Below are 25,179 nucleotides of genomic sequence, written 5' to 3'. Positions count from 1 at the left end.
GAGAGATAGAGAGAGTGGGGGGGGAGAGAGAGAGAGAAGAGAGAACAGGCTGAGTGGTGGTATTGAAAGAGAGGGAGAGAGAATCGAGAGACAGTAGGAGTGTTAGCGAGACAGACTGAGGAGAGATGAGAGGGAAGTGGCAGAGGCAAGAAACAGGGGAGAGAGATGGTGGCGACAACCAGTGAGGGGAGAGAATGGCGGGGAGATGGATGTGGGTGAGAAATAAACAAGGAGCGAGTGAGGGGGCAGAAGGAGGCGTGGGAGAGAATGACTGAGGAGAGAGATTGGAGGGAATACTGGAGGGAAGAGAGATAGAGAGTTAAACTGGGATAGAAACCAGGGATTGAGCCGGTGGAGATATACGAGGGAAAGGGACGGGCCTTTTGATATCTCTTGTTGATCAGTGAGAGAGAAACTGACAGGGATCGAAAAGGGCCACTCATTTTAAATGGAGACATATGGAATTTTCTAAAATTCTAAATCTTCCATGTAAATTCCTTTAGAATCAATGAAGTGTCTATCTATCTGAGTGTAGGCGGGTGGCTGGGTACATTTGAGCTGGAGATACAGGGGGAAGGGCACAGAAGCATAGATCAGACACGGCCATGCTGAATAAACATGATATCATAAGACTTCCTCCTCATCTGAATTGATTTCCCTGTAGTCTGAGGGTGTATCCCTGGACCTGGGCTCCGTATTATGGGAAACATCCTCTCCGTATCCTCTCTGTCTCGGCTTTACAGTATTTGGGAACCCCGCTCCCGCAACTCTACACCCCGCCCATAATTCTAAACTTCAGCGGGAACAGGCACAGAGACATCAAATACCATGAACTGGTATCTTGTTAAGCAGCTTCAGGTGCAGCACCTTGTTCAAATCCATCTGAAAATCCAAACAAACAACACACACCACCTTCCTCATTTCACCAAAGAATTCCAACAGATCTGTCTGGGAAGATTTCTCCTGAGGAAAACCATGCCAACTTTAGCCGTACAGGGGAGGATTTAAAAGGACTGTCATGGAACAGAATCACTGGCAGGGTCCAGCTGGCCAGAGCTGACTCTCTACTGTACACTAGGTGTGTTAGAAATTCACTTAAGTACCAGAGACAGAGTTTAAAATAAACTGATTTATTTGTCTCAGATCCAGAATATTAAACCACAGTCACATTAAAGGAGAATGTGCAGCAGAAGAAACTCCTCCCATGCCCAGTGACCAGGGTGCAGAACTGGGTGTGGTGAGCAGCAGCAATAATTGCAGAGTTCAGCACCGACAGTCACTCTTGAAATTGCATTCAGCAACGGTGATGGACAAATATCCAGCATGCACTCATTGAAACTTTCTCCCCAGTGTGAACCCGGTAGAGTGTCACAAGTGTAACATGCTGCAAGGTTTCACTGCTCATGTAATGGCCTCTCTGTAATGTTTCACTGCTAATGTAATGGCCTCTCTGTAATGTTTCACTGCTGAGGTAATGGTTTCTCTGTAGCAGCAATGTTTATGTTATGACCAGACTTATGGGTTATGGAGTGCGGGGCTATCCGATGATAGAAACGTTCTTTCTTGTGAGTCTGGAAGAGGGAATTTGTGGTCTTTCGCTAGGGAGAGATGAGAAGACGCGAATGGAGAGTGCAGGCCATTTTTCTTTGTTTACTTTACTAACCCTATAGTCAAAGTAAGAATTATAAAGCTCAATCGTTTAATCGCACATTGTGTACTGTTTGTAATTTCGGGGAACTGATTTGTAACAGGGGACACATCACACAGCATCCACCCAAACGAGATTTCACAAGTTTGGCCGGGCTGGGGGCTATCACCCCCTACATTAAGCTGCTAGCTGAAGCGAGAGTTACATAAGCCGAGATGACCTGAGTGAATCGCTCCCCACATTCACAGCAAGTGAACGGCCTCTCCCCAGTGTGAACTCAATGATGCACATTTGGTTGATTTGGCTGAGAGAATCTCTTCCCAAAGTCTGAGCAGGTGAACGGCATCTACCCAGTGTGAACTCGCTGATGTACCTTCAGGTTAGATGAGCAAATGAATCCCTTCCCGCAGTCCTAGCAGGTGAACGGCCTCTCTCCAGTGTGAACTCGCTGATGTACCTTCAGGTTAGATGAGCAAATGAATCCCTTCCCGCAGTCCTAGCAGGTGAACGGCCTCTCTCCAGTGTGAACTCGCTGATGTACCTTCAGGTTAGATGAGCAAATGAATCCCTTCCCGCAGTCCTAGCAGGTGAACGGCCTCTCTCCGGTGTGAACTCGCTGATGTACCTTCAGGTTAGATGAGCAAATGAATCCCTTCCCGCAGTCCTAGCAGGTGAACGGCCTCTCTCCAGTGTGAACTCGCTCATGTACCTTCAGTTTAGATGAGCAAGGGAATCCCTTTCCACAGTCTGAGCAGGTGAATGGCCACTCGCCAGTGTGAAATCGCTGATGTACCTTCAGTATAGATGACCGAGTGAATCCCTTCCCACAGTCTGAGCAGGTGAACGGCCACTCGCCAGTGTGAAATCGCTGATGTACCTTCAGTATAGATGACCGAGTGAATCCCTTCCCACAGTCTGAGCAGGTGAACGGCCACTCGTCAGTGTGAAATCGCTGATGTACCTTCAGTATAGATGACCGAGTGAATCCCTTCCCACAGTCTGAGCAGGTGAACGGCCTCTCTCCAGTGTGAACTCGCTGATGTACCTTCAGTTGGGATGAGCAAGTGAATCCCTTCCCACAGTCTGAGCAGGTGAATGGCCTCTCTCCAGTGTGAACTCGCTGATGTACCATCAGCTGAGATGAGCAAGGGAATCCCTTCCCACAGTCTGAGCAGGTGAATGGCCTCTTGCCAGTGTGAACTTGCTGGTGTACCTTAAGGTTAGATGAGCAAATGAATCTCTCCCCGCAGTCCGAGCAGGTGAACGGCCGCTCCCTTGTGTGAACTCGATGGTGAGCTATTAGGTAAGATGACCGAATGAATCCCTTCCCACAGTCTGAGCAGGTGAATGGCCTCTCACCAGTGTGAACTTGCTGATGTGTCTTCAGGTTAGATGAGCAAATGAATCCCTTCCCACAGTCCGAGCAGGTGAACGGCCGCTCCCCGGTGTGGACACGCTGGTGTTTCATTAGCAAGGATGACTGAGTGAATCCTGTCCCACAGTCTGAGCAGGTGAATGGCCTCTCCCCAGTGTGAACTCGCTGATGTACCTTCAGTTGAGATGACCGAGTGAATCCCTTCCCACAGTCCAAGCAGGTGAATGGCCTCTCTCCAGTGTGAACTCGCTGGTGTACCATTAGGTCAGATGACCGAATGAATCCCTTTCCACAGTCTGAGCAGGTGAACGGCCTCTCTCCAGTGTGAACTCGCTGATGTACCTTCAGTTGGGATGAGCAAGTGAATCCCTTCCCACAGTCCAAGCAGGTGAATGGCCTCTCTCCAGTGTGAACTGACTTGTGTACCAGTAGTTTAGATGACTGAGTGAATCCCTTCCCACAGTCTGAACAGGTGAATGGCCGCACCCCGGTGTGAACTCGCTGGTGTACCATTAGGTCAGATGACCGAGTGAATCCCTTTCCACAGTCTGAGCAGGTGAACGGCCTCTCCCCAGTGTGAACTCGCTGATGTACCTTCAGTTGAGATGACTGAGTGAATCCCTTCCCACAGTCAGAGCAGGTGAACGGCCTCTCCCCAGTGTGAACTCGCAGATGAGCCATTAGGTCAGATAAGCAAGTGAATCCCGTCCCACAGTCTGAGCAGGTGAATGGCCTCTCCCCGTTGTGAACTCACTGGTGAGCCATTATGTCAGATGACAGAGTGAATTTTTCCCCACAAATTCAGCAGATGACCAACTTCTGCCCAGTGTGAACTGACTGGTGTGTCCATAAGTGGGAAGACCGACTGAATCCCTTCTCACACACAGAACAGGTGAATGGCCTTGTCCCAGTGTGAACTTGCTGATGTACCTTCAGTTGAGATGTCCGAATGAATCCATTCCCACTGTCTGAGCAGGTGAATGGGATCCCCCATGTAAAATAACAGGCGTGCCAGTCGGTCAAATGATCGAGTGAATCCCTCGCCACAGTCTGAGTAGGAAGGAAGATGAAGTGATCCCTTGCACCACTTCTTAAATATCTGGTCAGAGACAGCAAAACTGGCGTGTTCTGTTTGCGATTCCAGTAGACAAATTCCTCATCATTTTCAACCTGTAAAAAGATTTACAAAATCCATCAATGGGTGTAGGACAACATTTCAGATGAGATCGCTTGACTCGTCAAGGTGTGATATGGCTTCACACTGTTACAGTGAGGTTCAACCCAAGTTGGAGAGAGAAATCATCTTCTAATTGGGCACAGTGCTGGTATCTGGAATGACCCTCAAATTCTCTGATGCTCCTCCTGTCTCTATGAGAATGGGGCATTTCTGCCATCTTCAATCTGTGACCTGGCTCAGTTTGACTCTCTCCATTGGTATTATTCCCTGTTCCCACTGAGCTCTATGGGTTCCTGACCCCACAGTAACTGAAACACTCTCACACAAATAGCCAGCAGTGCATTCCACACACCCACCACTCTCTGTGTGAAAAACTTACGCCTGACATCCCCTCAGTATAAATTTCCAACCACCTTAAAACTATACCCCTCGTGTTAGCCATTTTAGACCTGGGAAAAAGCCTCTGGCTATCCACAGGATCAATGCCCCTCATCATCTTATACACCTAAAATATGCTCTAAACATAAACAAGGGAATCATACATTGCTTTGAGGTTTTATTAGAAGTATACAAAATTATTAGGGTACAGATAGGGTAAATGCAAGCAGCATTTTCCACTGAGGTTGGATGCGATGATAACCAGAGATCATGGGTAAGTGGGGAAGGTGAAAATTTAATGGGAGCATGTGGAATAGCTCTTTGCTAAAATGGTTGTGAGAGTGTGGAGAGAGATGCCAGCACAAGTTGTGAATATGAGCTCAGTTTCAGCATTTAAAAGAAGTCTGGATGGGAGCCTGGATGGTAGGGGTATGGAGGGCGATGGTCCTGGTGCAGGTAGTTGCATTAGACAGCTTAAATGTTTTTTCAGCATTGACTACATGGGCCAAATAGCCTGTTTCCATACTGAACTTGTCCATGATTCTATGACAGAAAAGCTGGCCAAACTTGTTTGGAAGGGAAAAGGTAGGAGTGACAACGGAGCAGCAATGGCTGGAGTTTCTGGGAGCAATTCGGGAGCTGAGTGATCGATACATCCCAAAGAAGGGGAAGCACTGGAAAGGCAGGACACAACTGTGGCTAAAATGAGAAGCCAAAGCCAACATAAAAGCCAAAGAGAGGGCAAACAAAAGAGCAAAAATGATTGGGAAGCTTTTAGAAACCAACAGCAGATTACTAGAAAAAAGTCAGATGAGCTCAGTGTGTGGAATCATGATATTATAGACATTAATGACTCTTTTGTAGCACCCAACAGTCTGAGGCATTTAGAGGAACAAAATATCTGGGACCTCAATATCTCTTGAAAACCCAGGTTCTCTGCACCAGTTACCTTTCAACTTTTCTTTTGGCAGACACATACAAACTGTACACCCTCAAAATTTCACTTCTGAAGGCCTCCCACTTACCAAGTACTCCTTTGCCAGAAAACAGCCTGTCCCAAACCACACTTGTCAGATCCTTTATGATAACATTAAAATTGACCTTTCTCCAATTTAGAATCTCAACTCATGATCCAGATCTCTCTTTTTCCATATTTACTTTGAATCTCATGGGATTATGATCACTAATTGCTGTCACCATATAACCATATAACAATCACAGCATGGAAACAGGCCATTCCGGCCCTCCTAGTCCGTGCCGAACTCTTAATCTCACCTAGTCCCACCTACCCGCACTCAGCCCATAACCCTCCACTCCTTTCCTGTCCATATACCTATCCAATTTTACCTTAAATGACTCAACTGAACTGGCCTCTACTACTTCTACAGGAAGCTCATTCCACACAGCTATCACTCTCTGAGTAAAGAAATACCCCCTCGTGTTTCCCTTAAACTTTTGCCCCCTAACTCTCAAATCATGTCCTCTCATTTGAATCTCCCCTACTCTCAATGGAAACAGCCTATTCACGTCAACTCTATCTATCCCTCTCAACATTTTAAATACCTTGATCAAATCCCCCCTCAACCTTCTACGCTCCAATGAATAGAGACCTAACTTGTTCAACCTTTCTCTGTAACTTAAGTGCTGAAACCCAGGTAGCATCCTAGTAAATCGTCTCTGCACTCTCTCTAATTTATTGATATCTTTCCTATAATTCGGTGACCAGAACTGTACACAATATTCCAAATTTGGCCTTACCAATGCCTTGTACAATTTTAACATTACATCCCAACTTCTGTACTCAATGCTCTGATTTATAAAGGCCAGCGTTCCAAAAGCCTTCTTCACCACCCTATCTCCATGAGACTCCACCTTCAGGGAACTATGCACTGTTATTCCTAGATCTCTCTGTTCCACTGCATTCCTCAATGCCCTACCATTTACCCTGTATGTTCTATTTGGATTATTCCTGCCAAAATGTAGAACCTCACACTTCTCAGCATTAAACTCCATCTGCCAACGTTCAGCCCATTCTTCTAACCGGCATAAATCTCCCTGCAAGCTTTGAAAACCCACCTCATTATCCACAACACCTCCTACCTTAGTATCATCAGCATACTTACTAATCCAATTTACCACCCCATCATCCAGATCATTTATGTATATTACAAACAACATTGGGCCCAAAACAGATCCCTGAGGCACCCTGCTAGTCACCGGCCTCCATCCCGATAAACAATTATCCACCACTACTCTCTGGCATCTCCCATCTAGCCACTGTTGAATCCATTTTATTACTCCAGCATTAATACCTAACGACTGAACCTTCTTAACTAACCTTCCATGTGGAACTTTGTCAAAGGCATGGCTGAACTCCATATAGACTACATCCACTGCCTTACCCTCGTCAACATTCCTCGTAACTACTTCAAAAAATTCAATAAGGTTTGTCAAACATGACCTTCCACGCACAAATCCATGCTGGCTACTCCTAATCAGATCCTGTCTATCCAGATAATTATAAATACTATCTCTAAGAATACTTTCCATTAATTTACCCACCACTGATGTCAAACTGACAGGACTATAATTGCCAGGCTTACTTCTAGAACCCTTTTAAAACAATGGAACCACATGAGCAATACGCCAATCCTCCGGCACAATCCCCGTTTCTACTGACATCTGAAAGATCTCCGTCAGAGCTCCTGCTATCTCTACACAAACTTCCCTCAAGGTCCTGGGGAATATCCGGTCAGGACCCGGAGATTTATCCACTTTTAAATTTCTTAAAAGCGCCAGTACTTCCACCTCTTTAATTGTCATAGGTTCCATAACTTCCTTACTTGTTTCCCACACCTTACACCATTCAATATCCTTCTCCTTAGTGAATACCGAAGAGAAGAAATCATTCAAAATCTCTCCCATCTCCCTCGGCTCCACACATAGCTGACCACCCTGATTCTCTAAGGGACCAATTTTATCCCTCACTATCCTCTTGCTTTTAATATAACTGTAGAAGCCTTTCGGATTTACTTCCACGTTATTTGCCAAACCAAACTCGTAACTTATTTTAGCTTTTCTAATCTCTTTCTTAAGTTTCCTTTTACATTCTTTATATTCCTCGAGCAATTCCTTTACTCCATGCTGCCTATATCTATTGTTGACATCCCTCTTTTTTCGAACCAAGTTTCTAATATCCCTTGAAAACCATGGCACTTTCAAACCTTTAACCTTTCCTTTCAACCGAACAGGAACATAAAGATTCTGTACCCTCATAATTTCACCCTTAAATGACCTCCATTTCTCTATTACATCCTTCCCATAAAACAACTTGACCCAATCCACTCTCTCTAAATCCCTGTGCATCTCCTCAAAGTTAGCCTTTCTCCAATCAAAAATCTCAACTCTAGGTCCAGTCCTGTCCTTCTCCATAATTATATTGAAGCTAATGCTATTGTGATCACTGGACCCGAAGTGCTCCCCAATATATACATCTGTCAGCTGACCTATCGCATTCCCTAACAGGAGATCCAACACTGCCCCATCTCTAGTCGGTACTTCTATGTATTGTTGCAAAAAACTATCCTGCACACATTTCACAAACTCTAAACCATCCAGCCCTTTTACAGAATGAGCTTCCCAATCTATGTGTGGAAAATTAAAATCTCCCACAATCACCACCTTGTGTTTACTACAAATATCTGCTATCTCCTTACACATTTGCTCTTCCAACTCACGCTCCCCATTAGGTGGCCTATAATACACTCCTATCAGTGTTATTACACCTTTCCCATTCCTCAATTCCACCCAAATAGGCTCCCTAGAGGAGCTCTGTAATCTATCCTTTCAAAGCACCGCCATAAGATTTTCTCGGACAAGCAATGCAACACCTCCTCCTCTGGCCCCTCCTACTCTATCACACCTGAAGCAACTAAATCCAGGAATATTTAGTTGCCAATCACACCCTTCCTGCAACCATGTTTCACTAATAGCTACAACATCATAATTCCAGGTATCAATCCACACTTTAAGCTCATCCACCTTTCTTACAATGCTCCTAGCATTAAAATAGATACATTTAAGATACTCTCCACCTCCTCCTCTCTTTTCATCCCTAGCAATGCATTCAAATTTTATTATCCTTTTCTTTCTTCTCCCCTACAACTTCGGGCTGAGCGCATCCCTTCTCCATCACCTGCCTTTCCTCCCTCACACAGTCTACTTACTTGCTCTACTGGTGAACTAACCTCCTCTCTCATAGTTTCCTCAAATTGATTTCCGCCCCCCCATCTTACTAGTTTAAAGTCTGCCCTGTAGCCCTAGCAAACCTCCCCGCTAGGATATTGGTCCCCCCAGGATTCAAGTGTAACCCGTCCTTCTTGAACAGGTCACGCCTGCCCCAGAAGAGGTCCCAATGATCCCGAAACTTGAATCCCTGCCCCCTGCTCCAATCCCTCAACCACGCATTCATCCTCCACCTAATTCCATTCCTACTCTCACTGTCACGTGGCACAGGCAGTAATCCCGAGATTACTACCTTTGCGGTCCTTCTTCTTAACTGCCTTCCTAACTCCCTATACTCTCGTTTCAGGACCTCTTCCCCTTTCCTACCTATGTCATTGGTACCTACATGTACCACAACCTCTGGCTCCTCACCCTCCCACTTCAGGATATCTTGGACGCGATCAGAAAACCAGGACACCAGCCCTGGATCATTTCCTAACAGCTTATTGTACACTTGTACATCGGGAAATCAACATACTGATTAAGGGCACGTTTGACAAACTCTACCTCATCTAGTCCTTTTACAGCATGGGAGTCCCAGACAATATCTGGAAAGTTAAAATCACTTACTGAATCAACTTTTGTTTCTTGGCATGGTCTGCGACCTCTCTGGAAATTTGTTCCTCTAAATCCCTCAGACTGTTGGGTGTAAGCAAGTCCCAGTAATGGCTACAATATCATAATTCCCTGACCTGAGCTTATCTGGCTTTCCTACGATGCTTCCTGCATTGTGATATACACAGCTCAGCACATTCATCGCACCATGCTCAACCATTTGATTGCTGACTCTGTCTAAGGTCTGAACAACATCTCACTGGTGTCAAGTAAACAAATTCTCCCTCATTGGCACAAAAAAAAAGGAGCTGATTGTGGATTACAGGAGAAATGGAGAAAAGCTAGCCCCTATTTACATCAATGGATCTGAGGTTGAGAGGGTAAATAGCTTTTAGATCCTCAGCACAAACATCACCAAGGATCTCATATTGTCTGTATATACCGGCTGTGTTGTGAAAAGAGTATAGCAACCCCTTTTTCACCTCAGATGGTTGAAGAAGTTTCGTATGGGCCTCAAATCCTAAGAGCTTTCTGCAGGGAGACAATTGAGAGCATCCTGACTGGCTGCATCACTGCCTGGTATCTGAACTGTACTTCCCTTAATCACAGGAACCTGCAGAGAGTGGTGCAGACAGCCCAGCACATCTGTAGATGTGAACTTCCCATGATTCAGGACATTTACAGATATAGTTGTTTAAAAGTGGCCCAAAGTATATTGAGGACCCAATTCACCACAACCACAAACTGATCCAGCTGCTACCATCCAGGAAACGGTACCACAGCAAAAGGACCAACAGGCTCCAGGACATCATCTTCTACCAGGCCATCAGACTGATTAATTCATGCTGATATAATTGCATTTCGATGCTATATTGACTGTCCTATGTACAAACGATTTATTAGAAATTACCATAACTTACACATTGCACATTTAGATGGAGATGTAACGTAAATATTTCTACTCCTCATGTTTATGAAGGATGTATGTAATAAAGTAAATTCAATTCAATTCACCCTCTCCACTATCTGTTCTGTCACTCTGGCTCCAATACCCCCTACAACTTATTTTAACCACATCACCTCTCCCCCCACACTAGCTCTAGCAAGCTTTAACACTAGGATATTAGTCCCCTTCTTGTTCCATTCCCATAACAAACAAATCCCCTAACACCCCCTTTGACTTTCCACTGCCAGGTAATCCCCCCCAACAGTTTCTAAAGTGGTCTACCTGGTGTTGTGTGGGATGACCACAAGAGTACTCTGCGACGGCACTTTAACCTCATTCCCCTTCGTAACTGTCACCCAGTTTCCTGTGTCCTGCACCTTGGGAGTAACTCACGTCTCTTCATGTCACTCACATCTATCACTCCGTCCGACTCCCAGCTGGTCCAGAATTCATTCATTTCAAGTTCCAACTCCTTAAAGTGCAGGGTTACAAGCTGCATTTGGATGCACATCTTGTGTGAGGGCATCAGGGACACTGGAGGTCTCCCCACCTTCCCACCAATGTTCCCTCTAATTTGTAATGACCAGTGTGCACATAAATCATGTATTGTGCATATGTGACAACATGTGCACAGTGATTTTTATATAGTGAGGTATTCATTTTCACAGCTAGCAAATCACTGTCGATAAGGACTTTGATCTCCTCTTTGTGTGGGAGTTCATCTGCACTCTCACACAAACTACGTAGCAAGACTGTAACAGGTAATGAAGGATTTTCTCACCAAAGCTTTTGCATGTTGTCCGTAAGTGGTTTGTTTGCTAAATTACCCTTTAAAAAGTCAGAGTTCCAAATATCCCTCCACTTCTTCCCACTTGTAAATTCTACAGCAACTTTTGCATCACCACAATACACACAGGTAACATAAGTTTCTATAATGGACATAAATATTTACTGTGAACTCTCCTGAGGAATTAAGGATATATTAAAAAAAAACATTTTGAACCTATGTAATCTCTCGCTAAAAGAATATTTGGGACTGAATAGGAGTTTTTGAACTGAAGTAAACTCTGTTTTCAGTGGTTTGTTAAGACAGGCTCATTACCAGTTCTCTGCGGCTTGCAGAGAGACACACTGAGAGATGATAACATTATACATTGTACCCTCGTTAGCTGATAACATTATGCATTCTATCCTCATTAGTTGATAACATTATACATCTACCCTCGTTAGTTGATAACATTATACATTCTACCCTCATTAGCTGATAAAATTATACATTGTACCCTCGTTTGTGTAAAAGGAGGAGGACTCGCTGATTAGGACAGGAATGAACACGTCTGTAATTAAGTCAGGGCCTTGCAAAGGTAACAACTGATATGGACTGGACAGTACATCCATCTGTAATTAAAACCTTCATTTAGTGAACTCTCTTATCTAAGTAATTAAGTTTTGCGCCTACAGACTTGGTGGGCATACCAGTTCAAATAACATCTTGCAATAGTAATGTAGGGGCTTACTATGTATAAGTACATGGCTGTAACCTGACTAAGTCAGTCCACTTGTCAGATGGTGGCAGTGCTTACGTGACTTCCCTTTGACAACTGGGTCTCAAACTCCTACAGGAGAATGCGCAATAAACTGTGGTGACGATAAGAAGCTGGTCTCCCAAGTTTTACTCAGATTCCACTTTAACGTTTAGCATCACGAACAGGATCCCAAAATAGGGAGTGCCAAGCAGATGGGCTGAGTAAGCGGCTGGACCACTCTGGGGACGGCGGAGACTGAGTCCAATTGGTATTTTACTTTTTGTTAGGTCCTTTCAAGGTAGGGACCCTCGCCCAAGGCTGATAATGTACCTTGATAGGATTGGGAAAGAATCTGTTGAGAGACTCGTATAAGGTAGGCCCCATAAAGAAAAGAAAAACCAGCACAGTTTGCTCAGTGTGTCCGCAGTACTATACAAATGTTTAATGCGACCACGCAAGACTTATTCGGTCTCTGACGCATGATTCTCTCAGCTGATGAGGGGTGGAAATGGAAGGCAGAACTGAGATATCAAAACCTATCAGGAGTTACATAATGAGAATGAACAGACAGACCAGATCATTCAAGCCTTGGAAAGGGCTCTCCAGCAACCTGTAAACATCACTAAAGTACTTCAATGCAAACCTAAGCCTGGGGAAACAGGACCACACTATCGGGAGCGATTTCTGGCCTGCTACGGCACTTTCACTGAAAACCAAGTCTTTACTGATGGGAATCTGTTCCCCCCAGTTTATTGTCTTACTGCTCCAATGCGCACCAACTAAGTTAGCCAACATGATTAAAACAAATAAAATGGATTGGCCTGACAATGACTGAAATCAAATGTGATGAGCTTTGACATATTATTGGGACCCTACATTCGTATCCTGATCAAACCCAAAGGGAACTAATATTAAAGGTGAATATGTTCAGTGGGAAAAAAGACATGAGTGTGCTATATCTGGGGATAAGAAATGAGAACAAAAACCTACCAAGGGACAGGTGGGGACAGCAACCTGTTTAGAAATTGACAATCAAGGATGCTTCCTACCGTGAGTACCACCCCTCAGGAACAGCCCAATGCAATGTTGCAAGTTGCTGAAATTCCCCTTCTGTTTCTGATTGATATGGGGGCATCCACAACCTCTCTCTACCAGGAAATGGCATCGGAAAAGGATTCCAGCTATCAGACGTTACAATCACTATGTCTGGGTTCGAAGGGACGGAGCATATGTATTCACGTACCCAGCCACTGCAGGTGGAATTCCAGGGGACCCAGTGTGAGGTTTCATTGACAGTCACCACCAGTCGGGGGTGTAATCCAGCAGAGAGAGACTTGCTCTGTCCGTTGGAAGTTGAGATTGTCTGCGTGGACAAGAGTATCACTCTGGGACTAGTGAACAACCGACAACATCCCTAGTTTCTGAACACCAAGTGGTGGGCACTTAATCTGGACTCCACTGCGTTTGAACCCCTTCTGCCAGTGGGCGACCCTCATGTGACTCTGTGCTATGCATTCCTTGAGGGACAGAAGTACCCAGTCACAATGATTGGAGATTAAAGGAAGAGAGGGCAGTGCATTACTGGCCGAAGTTCCGGATTTCCTTTGGCGACAGATAGGACTGGTGGTTTCCTATTCCACCGTTAGGGTTTGCCCTGGGTTCAAGCCAAAGAGCCTGGGTTCCTTGCCTACATTTTGATGTAACAAGCCTCCAGCAATGAGGGAGACTGGCAAAACTTGGTCGCGGGCCAACTCAAATACTGGAAGGACTCTGATCCAAAGGCGGGACATCTGGTAAGACACTCTTTTAATATTGACCGAACCTTAGATGTTGTACTCCGTCTCTGGGCAACTTCAGGCCATGAAGTTGGCCTCACCAACTGCTCCCCTTGTCTGGATCACCATGAAAGAAGGACAGACTCTCCCATCCATTCCGCAATACGCCCTCAAGCCCGAGGCAACGTTTCATGAGGATGGAAGCTCTGTTGTGGATCCAGCAGGAAAACAATATTCTGACTATGCGATAGTGATGGACAGTGAAATAATTGAGCAGGCCTCTTTTGAAGCAGCTGTCTCCACCCTGAAGGCTGAGCTGTTTGCTTTGACTCGTGCCTGTATCCTAGCAACAGACTAAAGTGCGAACGTTTACACAGACTCCCGTTATGCATTTGGAGTTGAACATGACTACGGGGCTCTCTGGGAACAGGGGGATTTCTGAATTCTTCTGGCCACCCCATTAGTAATGTCACCTTTGTAAACAACTTACTCACTGTTCTACAGCTACCTCGAGTTTTGGGTATTATTAAATGTGCGGCCCACACCCACATGTCTGACCGGGTCACTAAAGGCAATGCTTTAGCAGATAAGACAACGAAAAGTGCGGCACAATCCTTGGTAGTTGTAGTCCCCTCGGGTTCCCATCAATCAATCCTCCGTGACTTAAGCAGAATGGGTTTGCAGACATACAGGAGGTATGTACTTTTCAGGGGGATGTCTCTGAGGAGGAGCGCAAACTGTGGTCCCAGATGGGGTGCCAGAAAGACCCTGACCTTGGTTTTAAGATTACCCCAGCTAGACAGGTTTGTGTTCCTACACAGTTTTTACCAATATTGGTCAATTATGTATATAATTGTACACACCTGGGAAAGGAAGGAATGGTTGGTAACCTGTACCCTGCACTCCGGGTACGACTCCCTTGACAGGTGGACAAGTTGATTTTACTGAGTTGCCTAGAGTACATTGCTATAGATACTGCTTAGTTATTATAGATGTGTTTAGTAGATGGATTGAAGCTATTCCAAATACCAATAATAGCGCTATGACTGCTGTGAAGGTATTAGTATGGGATATAATTCTCAGGTATGGCCTGCCAGAGATGCTGAGCTCTGACAATGGCCCACACTTTGTGGTGAAAGTAAACGAAGGGGTATGTAATCAACTAGCTATCAAGCAATAGTTCCACTGTCTACACCACCCACGGGCCACTGGCATAGTGGAAAGAGTCAATGGTACTCTGAAGAGGAAATTGGCCAAACTAACAGTGGAGACTGGGCTCACTTGGTTGAAGGTCCTGCCGTTAGCCCTATTCCACATGAGGGTTACCCCACAGGGGTAAGCAAGGTTATCACCAGCTGAAATCATTTATGGACGGCCCATGAGGACACCCTGTGGACCTAGACCATTGCTCCCAGAAAGTCTACCAGCAAAATTGGATATGCATACCCCCGGAGAAGAGATGGGGAAATATATATGTCAACTAAAAAAGATTTTCCAAGCATTACGTTCACAGGTATGACAGGCTTACAAGGAAGAGAACTACCCCACAGAGAGGAGTGACTATCCCACCATAGAACCTGGGAATTTTGTCCTGAACAAGAACTGGGATCGAGGAAAACTCAGACCTCGGTGAAGAGGAACATATCAGGTGTTACTGACCACTTCCACGGCTGTGAGACTGAAGGGGCAATCTCGGTGGATACATCGAACATACTACAAATGTGTTACTGAAGGAACTAAGTAGAAGGACCATCTCAGACTAAATGAAAATGTATTGGTTGATAGTGGTGTGACGAACCTCTACGTTGCTTGCCGTGGACTGTCATTTTAAGAGAGAGTGCCTGAGTGAGGTCAGCCGCTGGCTTTCTCAGCTCTTGTTTGATTCTTACTGAGAGAGAGAGAGGGGCAGAACTATTTGACTATGCAGCATGTTTACACTTGCTGGTAGCTTGTGTTTACATAGCTCGTAGTTTGTTTTATTTAAGCAAGGACAGTCAGAGACAGACAGTCAGACGAAGAGAAAGAAAGGAGATGGAAGGTTCGAAACAAAGGACCTAGTGGCCAAAGGTCACTGTTTGAACTCTCCTGTGCCCACAAGAGCGGGTTGATTATTGATCCGGCGTATACCGAATGTGTGATTGTCAATTTGTTTGATCCACTGGAGTGGATCTGTTGGTTTGGAAGTATCCTGTGAAGACCACTTGTACTAACCCTTGCCTGGGGGTGGTAATTCACTTGAAGAGGGTACCCTTGTGACAAATCACTTTTGGTGATAATTCCTACAATCCGTATGTGGATTTTGTTGGGAGTATCCTGTGGCCACCACTTTTGTTAACCCTTAGCTGGATTCGGGTGTGTTATGTGGTAACCACTTGTGAGAGGGGATATTCTGTGGAAATCACTGTTGGTAATTTGTGTGTTGGATCTGGCTTGGGAGTACCTTGTGGAATCTGCCTGGGTGGTAGTTCCTTTTGAAGACGGTACCCCTGTCATAAGCTACTTTTGGTGATAATTCGTATGTGGATTTGGAATGACAATGAATATGACCTACGGTGAATGTTATTTTGTTTTACCAGCGTGGAATTGTAGAATTCGATGTAATTGCCTTCTCTCGACATTCACCCTGGATTACAAATTTTTCTCTCTCATCATTGATTTCGTGAATAAACTGAACTTTCATACTTTACCATCTCAAGACTTTAAGCTTGGTATTGCCTGAGCTCAGTGGTTTGGGAGTTATATTTACACATATGTATACTCATAACACCATTAATTTTTGATTATTTTGCTTGTTGTTATATTATAAGTAGATACTAATAAAGATAGTGGTTTTAACATCAAAACCAGACTCCAGGTGTGGTCTATGGCTGCTGGTTTATTTAAACCATTACGGGTACGTAACAGTGGTGTTCGTGTTTATGTCTTTGAGAGGGATTACCTCAGCATCCAGGGGCTCCCATGTTAACACCTTTCTGTCTCTCTGTCTCACCTATGCCAAACCGGTAGAACTAGGGTCTAGCTGGGTTTGTGCCGAAATTCTGTAGCATGGTAAAACTATGATTCCAATGTCAGTAATTCCGTTCAACCAGAGTGAGGAACTCTCAGCCTGGGCTTTCTCAAATCAGGGAAGAGAAGTGAGGAACTGTGATCCAGTCAGAGATGACTGTGACTGTCAGTGTTTTGAGGGATGGTATCTCAGGCCCACACCAAATGGAGGTTCCTTTACTGGGAAACATGCATCCTGACCATACTTGCAGGTGCCCAACAGCGAAGAGGAATAGCTGAGACTGAGCGATTTTGGATGATCACTTTTCTGTCCTATGGAGTAGCCAGGAATTCATGAGAAATAATCAATTTGGCTACAGCACTTGAGGAGCTGGCCACAATACTGCAGAGGACCTGACAGAAACACAGGGCCAAGTAACAGAAATATCCACTGAAATGATTGCAATCCAGCAAACAGTCGTACAGAATCGTATGGCTTTAGATTTTATCCTCGCTGAGAAAGGGGAACCTGTGCTATTATTGACACAGAATGTAGCACCTATATCCCTGATGATTCTAACATTACATCCCTCTCCAAGCACACTGCCAAGGAGATGGACAGCATCAAGAAAGTAGGGCAGGATTTACACCGGTTCACTGAAGGGTCGAAATGCTGGTCTTTGAAGGACTGTTCGGTAATATGTGGGGCATGATATTGCATTATGGCCCAATAGTTGTGCATATCATTGTTATAATTACTGTTGTACACTGATAAATCAATGCTATACTCGGTTGCTTTCTCTGTAAAAAATTACCGTTTTGTTGATCATGTAATGATCAAAAGGAGGGAATGATAAAGTATGTAAAAGTGTTAATAGTTTGTTAAAAAAAAGCAACCTGTTTTTCTGAAAGAGACTGTTAGTGATCAACAGATGTGCTAAGCCATGCTGAGCCATATTTCTGCTTGAGGGTAGCTGTCTACGGTTTCTAGATGCTTATCTACTTGTGCATTCACGTGTAGAGATAGGACAGCTTCAGTCTGTTCTGTGTGTGTAAGCCATTATGACTGTTTTGTAAATTGTCTTTAGGGGCTGTCATGTAGTATATAACTTTGGCTCCAGACTGTCTTGTGTGGGGGATATCTGGATGGATATATCTGTGGTGTAAGGGAAATTGTTAGTCAGTTTGTGGATTGGTAGGAACAGTGAAAAACTGTCCCTGTTTGAGCGACTAACTGAGTAAGCCCCAGGTGCTTAGAATAAAGTGTTTGTACTTATACGGTCTCTGAGTGACTTTATCCGGATTCAACTTCTACACAATGGGAGTGGTTTTAAAGGGGTGGGTTGCTGGAAGCACGTTACCAGACCTGGAGTGATTGCAACTCCGTCTGACAGAGGCATAACTGGCTCCTCTGGGCACATTCAGTCTCACTCCAACTATTTCCTACCTTCCTTTGTACAGGTATGTAATATCTAAAGGACCAGTGTTTGAGTAAATCAGACTCACCAAACTTTCTCCTGACTAAATCACTGGAATCTCCAAGTCTGTTGGGTCCTCTCCAATTGATGCTCTCAATCCTTTGGTTGGTTCACTTGTTGGTGTTCCCTCGTCTTCAGTCGTGGTTTGCTTCCAGTTGGGGTTTTTCTTCCAATAAATCCCTCACCGCAGGTCTAACTTTAACATGAATGATAATGAAGCACATTAACAGTAAAAAGAACCAAACATTTCTGCTTAATTTCTGCTAAGAACAAAACTAAGATGGAAATATCCTCTCCATGTGCACTGTATCCAGGGTTTTCAGCATTTGGTAGGTTTACTTAACCATACATCCCTCCACCACCCCCACTGTCCCTCTGAACTCCATTGAGTACAGGTCCAGAACCATCAAATGCTTCTCATACATAAAGCTGATTATTCCTGAGATTATTCATGTAAACCTTGTTAGCAACAACTGTACTGAATACATTTCCAGGAATAAGAGACAAATTGATACCAGGATAATTTACAGGGAAAAGTTGTGGTTTCTTCACTGTTCTACCATCACAGAGTGAGCCATTTCCTTTTCCAGATTAAAACAGATCCATTTCAGGAAATATAAACCATTTCAGGGTGAATGTAATAAAAAGAAACTGGAATTACCAGAAACACTCAGCAGGTAAGGAACAGCTATGGGCATAAGAACAAACTTTACAATTCAGGCTAATAGCGTTTTGTCAGAATAGCTTCAAACATTTTCAGTTTTTAGTGCAGATGTCCAGCAACTTGAGTTTCTGTTTGATTCCCACTGCCTGACAGCTTGATCCAGGCAGCTTGGTCCCCAAGGGCATTTTACTTGGATCTAAAACTGAGATATCCAACCTTACAGACTCACACAGCTGAACCTGCCACTTACCCACCCTGAGAGTCTCACACATCATCAGCACATCTCAGACTGGGTAGTGCAATCCGGGATTTCCCCACAACCAATGTCCAGCTTCTCGAGATATCTTCTTCATTGCAGAAGGACGAGCATCCAGCTCCATCTGTAGAAGCACTAACCAAAGTCAAAGCCAAAACACCGACAGTTCCATATGCCTGGAATGCTGATCGCAGGATTATAGCCCAAGCACCAACTCTCCCAGTACTCCTTGCTGCCAGTAAAATGCTGTAGGGTGTCAGCCAGTCACTGTTCAAAAACTAGCACCTCCACACCAATGCACAACAGAAGTGGTACCTGATGACCCTCCGGCATTCCAGCTAACAAAAAACGATTCTGGAAATAACTCAGCAAGGCCAAAGGTGCAAAAGAACACTTCACAATGAAAAAAAGTTTAGAAGAAAGATTGCTGATATATAACATTGCGGAGGTGGGATACAGGGTGGACCGAGGTTGACCCAGATGGTTGATGTATATCACTGAAGTGGGGGTGAGGAGACTGGACAGAGGCTGAACAAGATAGGCAGGGAATGACCAGATGGAACCAGGTAGGAGAAGGGATCAAGGACAATCACTGATGATCCTCCAGCAATACACAGATAGTGAATGAATAGTACATACTACTGTATAAAAAGATTCTAAAATGACAAAGTTAGAACAAAACAAACAACAAGAACTTTGGCATTTACACTTTGACCCTCACCAAATTTTTATCAACACACCATAGAAAGTTTCCCATCCAGACACTTCACGCTCTGCATCGTAACTGCTCTGCCTGTGACTGTGAGGGACTGCAGAGACCTTTGGATACAGATCAGCATATCACAGAAACCACTTTCCCCCCTAGGCTTCCCAGTCCCTCGGTAAAGCAGGCAGTGAAATCAAAGATCACACAACATGGGACATTTTCCTTTCTCACCCACCCCAGTTCGGGAGAAGACACAACAGTCGTAAATCTCAAGGACAAATGTGAGGCATTTTGAGGAAAGTTAAAGAGACTTCGTGGCCAACATCAGACATCCCAACACAACATGGCGAAAGCATCACCACCCATCCAGGGACTATGCGCACACACCACGTGATCTTATGTCACAAAGCAGAGGGCAGGCCGGATCTGCGGTAAACAGCTTCACGTGACATTTTGGTGGGTCTTCAATTTCAAATCTGCAGGAATAGACAGTCTTGACTCCCGGTTTGGATCATTCAATGCAGATGAAGAGAAGTCTACACATTTTTAATGAGGCCAGGTAACTGGGTACTAAATGAGCAATTAGCCCTCAGTTCGGGGCTCATGGCTGAAACCAGATCTCCCCGCTCCGGATCGGTCTCAATACTCCAAGGGGAAAGTGATATCATCGGCCCACTGACAGGGACCCCAACCCCTGGCTCCCCGGCCCCGGAGGCATGGACACTTCCCCAATCCCGAAGACAATCCACTTGAACACTGAGCGAAAAGGAAAAAAAACACCAATCATCCGGAGACACAGCATGCGTGAAGAGATTGTTACATCTGCGGTTGAAAGGGAGAGGCAAATGGGGTTACGTGACTGGTAGAGTCTACCATCACTGCTGACAGAGCACTCCAGCTACCCACCACTCTGTGGAAAGAAACAAACTTGTCTCTCACATCTCCTCTCATGTTAACTGTATCAGATATTTCAACAGCCAGGAAAAACATAACGTCTGTCTACTCTATCTATTCCTCTCGTAATCTTATAAATGTCCATCCAGTCTCACCCCAGCCTGCGTCGCTCTGAGAAAAAAAAAACAAGTTTGTCCAACCTCTCATTATACCTCACACACTCTAATGCAGACAATATCCTGGTAAACCACTTTTACACCCTCTTCTATTATTGACATTTCGCATTCTTAAAATAAAGCAGTGATCCCAACTGATCTAAGACAGGGAATGTTTTCTAGAATTAAATGTCAGGAATTGTGAAAAACTGAGTTTAAATGTATTTGGCTACAGTGTATGTAAACTTCTGACTTCAACTGTAGCAGCTAATATGAAAAAAAGAAAATTTGCAAGTGTATCAAGCAGATAAATGGCAGATTTTCTGTTCTCATGGATGAATCAACAAGCATTAATAGATTATTTGAAATGTGAAAGTGACAAGGCAGGTGACCCCCATTTTATGTTTTTAGATCTAATTGAACTGCCTGATCAGAAAGCTGCAACTGTTGCTGAGCATCTATTGAACAGTCTCATTAACCATGGGTTTGATGACTCTTACTTGAAACAGAACCTTGTAGCATTTGCTAGTGACGGAGTGAGCGTCATGCATGGTGTAAAATCTGGTGTTGCTACAATTCTCAAGGAACATTACCGTGATGTGACAATTTGGCACTATCTTAATCACAGATTAGAACTTGCAGTAGGTGATCCAGTTAGAGAAGTTCACGGAATAAATCATTTTCAATCATTTACAGACAATTAGTACTCTGTTTACAGTAGATTACCTCTGAACTCTCTGAATGTGCCTCTCAGAATCAGAATCAGGTTTATTATCACTGGCATGTGTCATGAAATTTGTTATCTTTGCAGCAGCATTTCAATGCAATGCATAATACAGAAAAAAAAACACAAAATAAAATAATAAAAATAAATAACTATATCAATTACAGTATATATATATCTGGGACCCTTGCTCATCGTGATTTTTATAAATGACCTGGATGAGGAAGTGGAGGGATGGGTTAGTAAATTTGCTGATGACACAAATGTTGGAGGTGTTGTGGATATTGTTGAGGGCTGTTAGAGGTTACAGTGGGATATAGTTAAGATGCAAAACTGGGCTAAGAAGTGGCAAATGGAGTTCAACCCAGATAAGTGTGAAGTGATTCATTTTGTTAAGTCAAACATGATGGCAGAATATAGCATTAATGCTAAGACTTGGCAGTGCGGAGGATTAGAGGGATCTTGGGATCTGAGTCCATAGGACACTCAAAGCTGCTAAGCAGGTTGACACTGTAGTTAAGGTGGCGTACAGTGCATTGACCTTCATCAATCATGGGACTGAATTCAGTAGCTGAGAGGTAAAGTCACAGCTATATAGGACCCTGCTCACCCCCCACTGTGCTCAGTTCTGGTCGCCTCACTACAGGAATGACGTGGAACCTTAGAAAGTGTGCAGAGGAGACTTACAAGGATGTTGCCTGGATTGGGGAGCATGCCATATGGAAATAGGTTTAGTGAACTCAGCCTTTTCTCCTTGGAGTGACAGAAGATGAGACGTGACCTGACAGAGGTGCATAGATAGTAAGTGGTATTGATCATGTGGATACTCAGAGGCTTTTCCCCAGGGCTGAAATGGTTGCCACAAGAGGACACAGGTTTAAGGTGCTGGGGAGTAGGTAGAGAGGAGATGTCAGAGACAAGTTTTTTTTTTACTCAGAGAGTGGTGAGTATGTGGAATGGGCTGCCAGCAACGGTGCTGGAGGCAGATACGATAGGGTTTTTTAAGAGACATTTGGATAGGTACATAGACACATCAGAGAAAAATAGAAAACAAACTAGCTTGGAAAAATAGAGGGCTATGGGTAAGCTGAGTAATTTCTAAGGTCGGGACATGTTGGCACAACTTTGTGGGCCAAAGGGCTTATATTGTGCTGTAGGTTTTCTATGTTTCTATGAATAGAGTAAAAATCGTGCAAGAAACAGAAATACTATATATTTTAAAAGTGAGTTAGTGTTTCTGGGTTCAATGTCCATTTAGCAACTGGATGGCAGAGAAGAAGAATCAGTTCTTGAATTACTGAGTGTGCGCGTTCAGGCTTCCGAACCTCCCTATCTGATGGTAACATTGAGAAAAGGGCATTCCTTGGGTACTGGAGGTCCTTGATAATGGACGCTGCCTTTCTGAGACACTGCTTATAATCCTCTGGTAATCTTATAAACGTCTACCCAGTCTCACCCCAGCCGGCACGGCTCCAGAGAAAACAACACAATCTTGTCCAACCTCTCGTTATAGTTCAGGTCCTCTAATCCAGGCAGTATCCTGGTAAACCTCTTCTGTGCCCTCTCCAAAGCCCCAACATCCTTCTGAGAATGAGGGCGACCAGAACTGTCAGAAACACTCCAGATGTGCTCTAACTAGTTTTATAAAGCTGCGACACTACTTCCCGACTTTTGAACTCACTGCTTCAACTAATAAAGACAACCACGCCATTTGCCTTCTTAACCACCCGATCAATCTGTGCAGTCTCTTTCAGGGAGCGATAAACTTGGAGTCTGAGATCCCTCTGATTATCAACACTGTTCAGCATTTTGCATTTAACAGTATACTGTCTCATACATTCGACCTACCGAGCTGCCAAGATGATCATCACTAATCAAATGTCACAGTTCTCCCAGATCCTGCTGAATTTATTGCCAAGTGCACAAGTACGGGTAGGTACAGGCACAGAGAAACACTGACTTGCAGCAGCATCACAGGCAAGTACATTCAGATAACACACGCAACATAAATTATACAATTCTCCCTCAGTGTCAATATAGAAATATGTTTTACGTCATCCTGCTAATAGGACCAGAACAACAGGGGCTGAGCGGCGGCTCATCTCAGACGGTTCGGTGTGAAGGTCTCACAACCCGGACCGACCCCGGCAGATTCTGTGAAGGAAGCGAGGCGAGGCCGCCAGTTCGGGAAAGTTCATCCCCTCCCTCTCCCTCTTCACCGATCACCTTGAGTTTCATTGGCGTGTTGGGGAGGAAGCATTAAGAAGAGGGACGCCTCACGTCTTAATAAGCTGGTAAGGAAGGCGGGCTCTGTCGTGGGCAAAGTACTGGAGAGTTTAACATCGGTAGCTGAGCGAAGGGCGCTGAGTAGGCTACGGTCAATTACGGAAAACTCTGAACATCCTCTACATAGCACCATCCAGAGACAGAGAAGCAGTTTCAGCGACAGGTTACTATCGATGCAATGCTCCTCAGACAGGATGAAGAGGTCAATACTCCCCAATGCCATTAGGCTTTACAATTCAACCACCAGGACTTAAGAACTTTTTTAAAAGCTATTATTAATGCTTTTTGAGATAGTGATTTAGATGCATATCATACTTTTTACTGAGTTAAGTATTGTATGTAATTAGTTTTGCTACAACAAGTGTATGGGACATTGGGAAAAAAAAAGTTGAATTTCCCCATGGGGATAAATAAAGTATCTATCTATCTATCTATCTCTGTCTCTTCCTCACTCCCACCTTTTATTGTCAGGTCCTGCCGAAGGGTTTCGTCCGGTAACGTCGACCGTACTCTTTTCCTAGATGCTGCCCGGCCTGCTGAGTTCCCCCAGCATTTTGTGCGCGTTTCTCGCATTTCCAGAATCTGCAGATTTTCTCTTGTTTGAGTTCGGGAAAGTTAACTCACCACCCACCGTCAGACCTCTCCGCTCAGGACCGGCTTCAATACTCACCGAAAGGAAATTGTTGGTGTTGCCCCGCAGATAATAATCCGTCCCAGCTCCCCGCCCCAGGAGGGAAGACCCCTCCCGATACCGATCCCACCCCCGGCCCGCTTCCACAAAGGACGAAAAACAACAGGGCCCATCTCGGACTGAGCATGCGCGATGCGAAACAGGCGTCATGAGGCAGTGGGCGGGACATCGCAACCAAACCTGCAGATGCTGCGGATCTGCGATAAACGGGATCACGTGACGGTGGAGCGTTTCCCACGTGACCCGGAGTCTTCGCTCCTCGCCCCTCACACGCTGCCAGACCCACCGCCGCCTTCCCACATTATTTCAATATTTCCCTATGTAATTTCCATATTTACACCAGATTTGTATTTAGTTTTTCCCTCCATATCTTCTTCGATCCCTTTCCCTCCACCCCCAGGTCACAGAGTTCTTATAGTTAGAGTTTCGATTCCCAGCTCGGTCAGACACACAATTCACACCACACAGGAAATTTGCTGGTTTCATTTAAATCAGCCTATGTTTATAAACACTAATTTCTATTCACATTCCTCTGGCCTCACTGGATAGGAACACTGAGACATCAAGTGAGAAACAGGTGGGCCATTCAACACCAATAACCATCAACAAGATGACGGCTGTTCACCCATCACAGTTACATGTTTCTGCCCGATCCTCATTTCCTCGATCCCTTCGG

The 25,179-nt window shown here is 44.6% G+C and overlaps 1 long non-coding RNA gene and 1 pseudogene across 1 annotated transcript; both read right to left on the bottom strand.

The window, feature by feature from the left end:
* Window positions 1-1,114: 1,114 nt before the first annotated feature.
* On the bottom strand, window positions 1,115-4,011 carry LOC140721820 (uncharacterized; annotated as a pseudogene).
* A 55-nt stretch (window positions 4,012-4,066) lies between these two features.
* On the bottom strand, window positions 4,067-24,601 carry LOC140721823 (uncharacterized). The gene is made up of 3 exons (XR_012097473.1): window positions 24,483-24,601; window positions 18,156-18,323; window positions 4,067-4,193 (listed from the first exon to the last, which is right to left on the bottom strand). It is a non-coding gene; the product is annotated as an uncharacterized lncRNA (long non-coding RNA).
* Window positions 24,602-25,179: the final 578 nt, after the last annotated feature.

Source organism: Hemitrygon akajei, unplaced genomic scaffold (assembly GCF_048418815.1).
Source record: "Hemitrygon akajei unplaced genomic scaffold, sHemAka1.3 Scf000062, whole genome shotgun sequence".
Taxonomy (NCBI): Eukaryota; Metazoa; Chordata; class Chondrichthyes; order Myliobatiformes; family Dasyatidae; genus Hemitrygon; species Hemitrygon akajei.
This window is presented reverse-complemented; position numbering and strand designations above follow the sequence as displayed.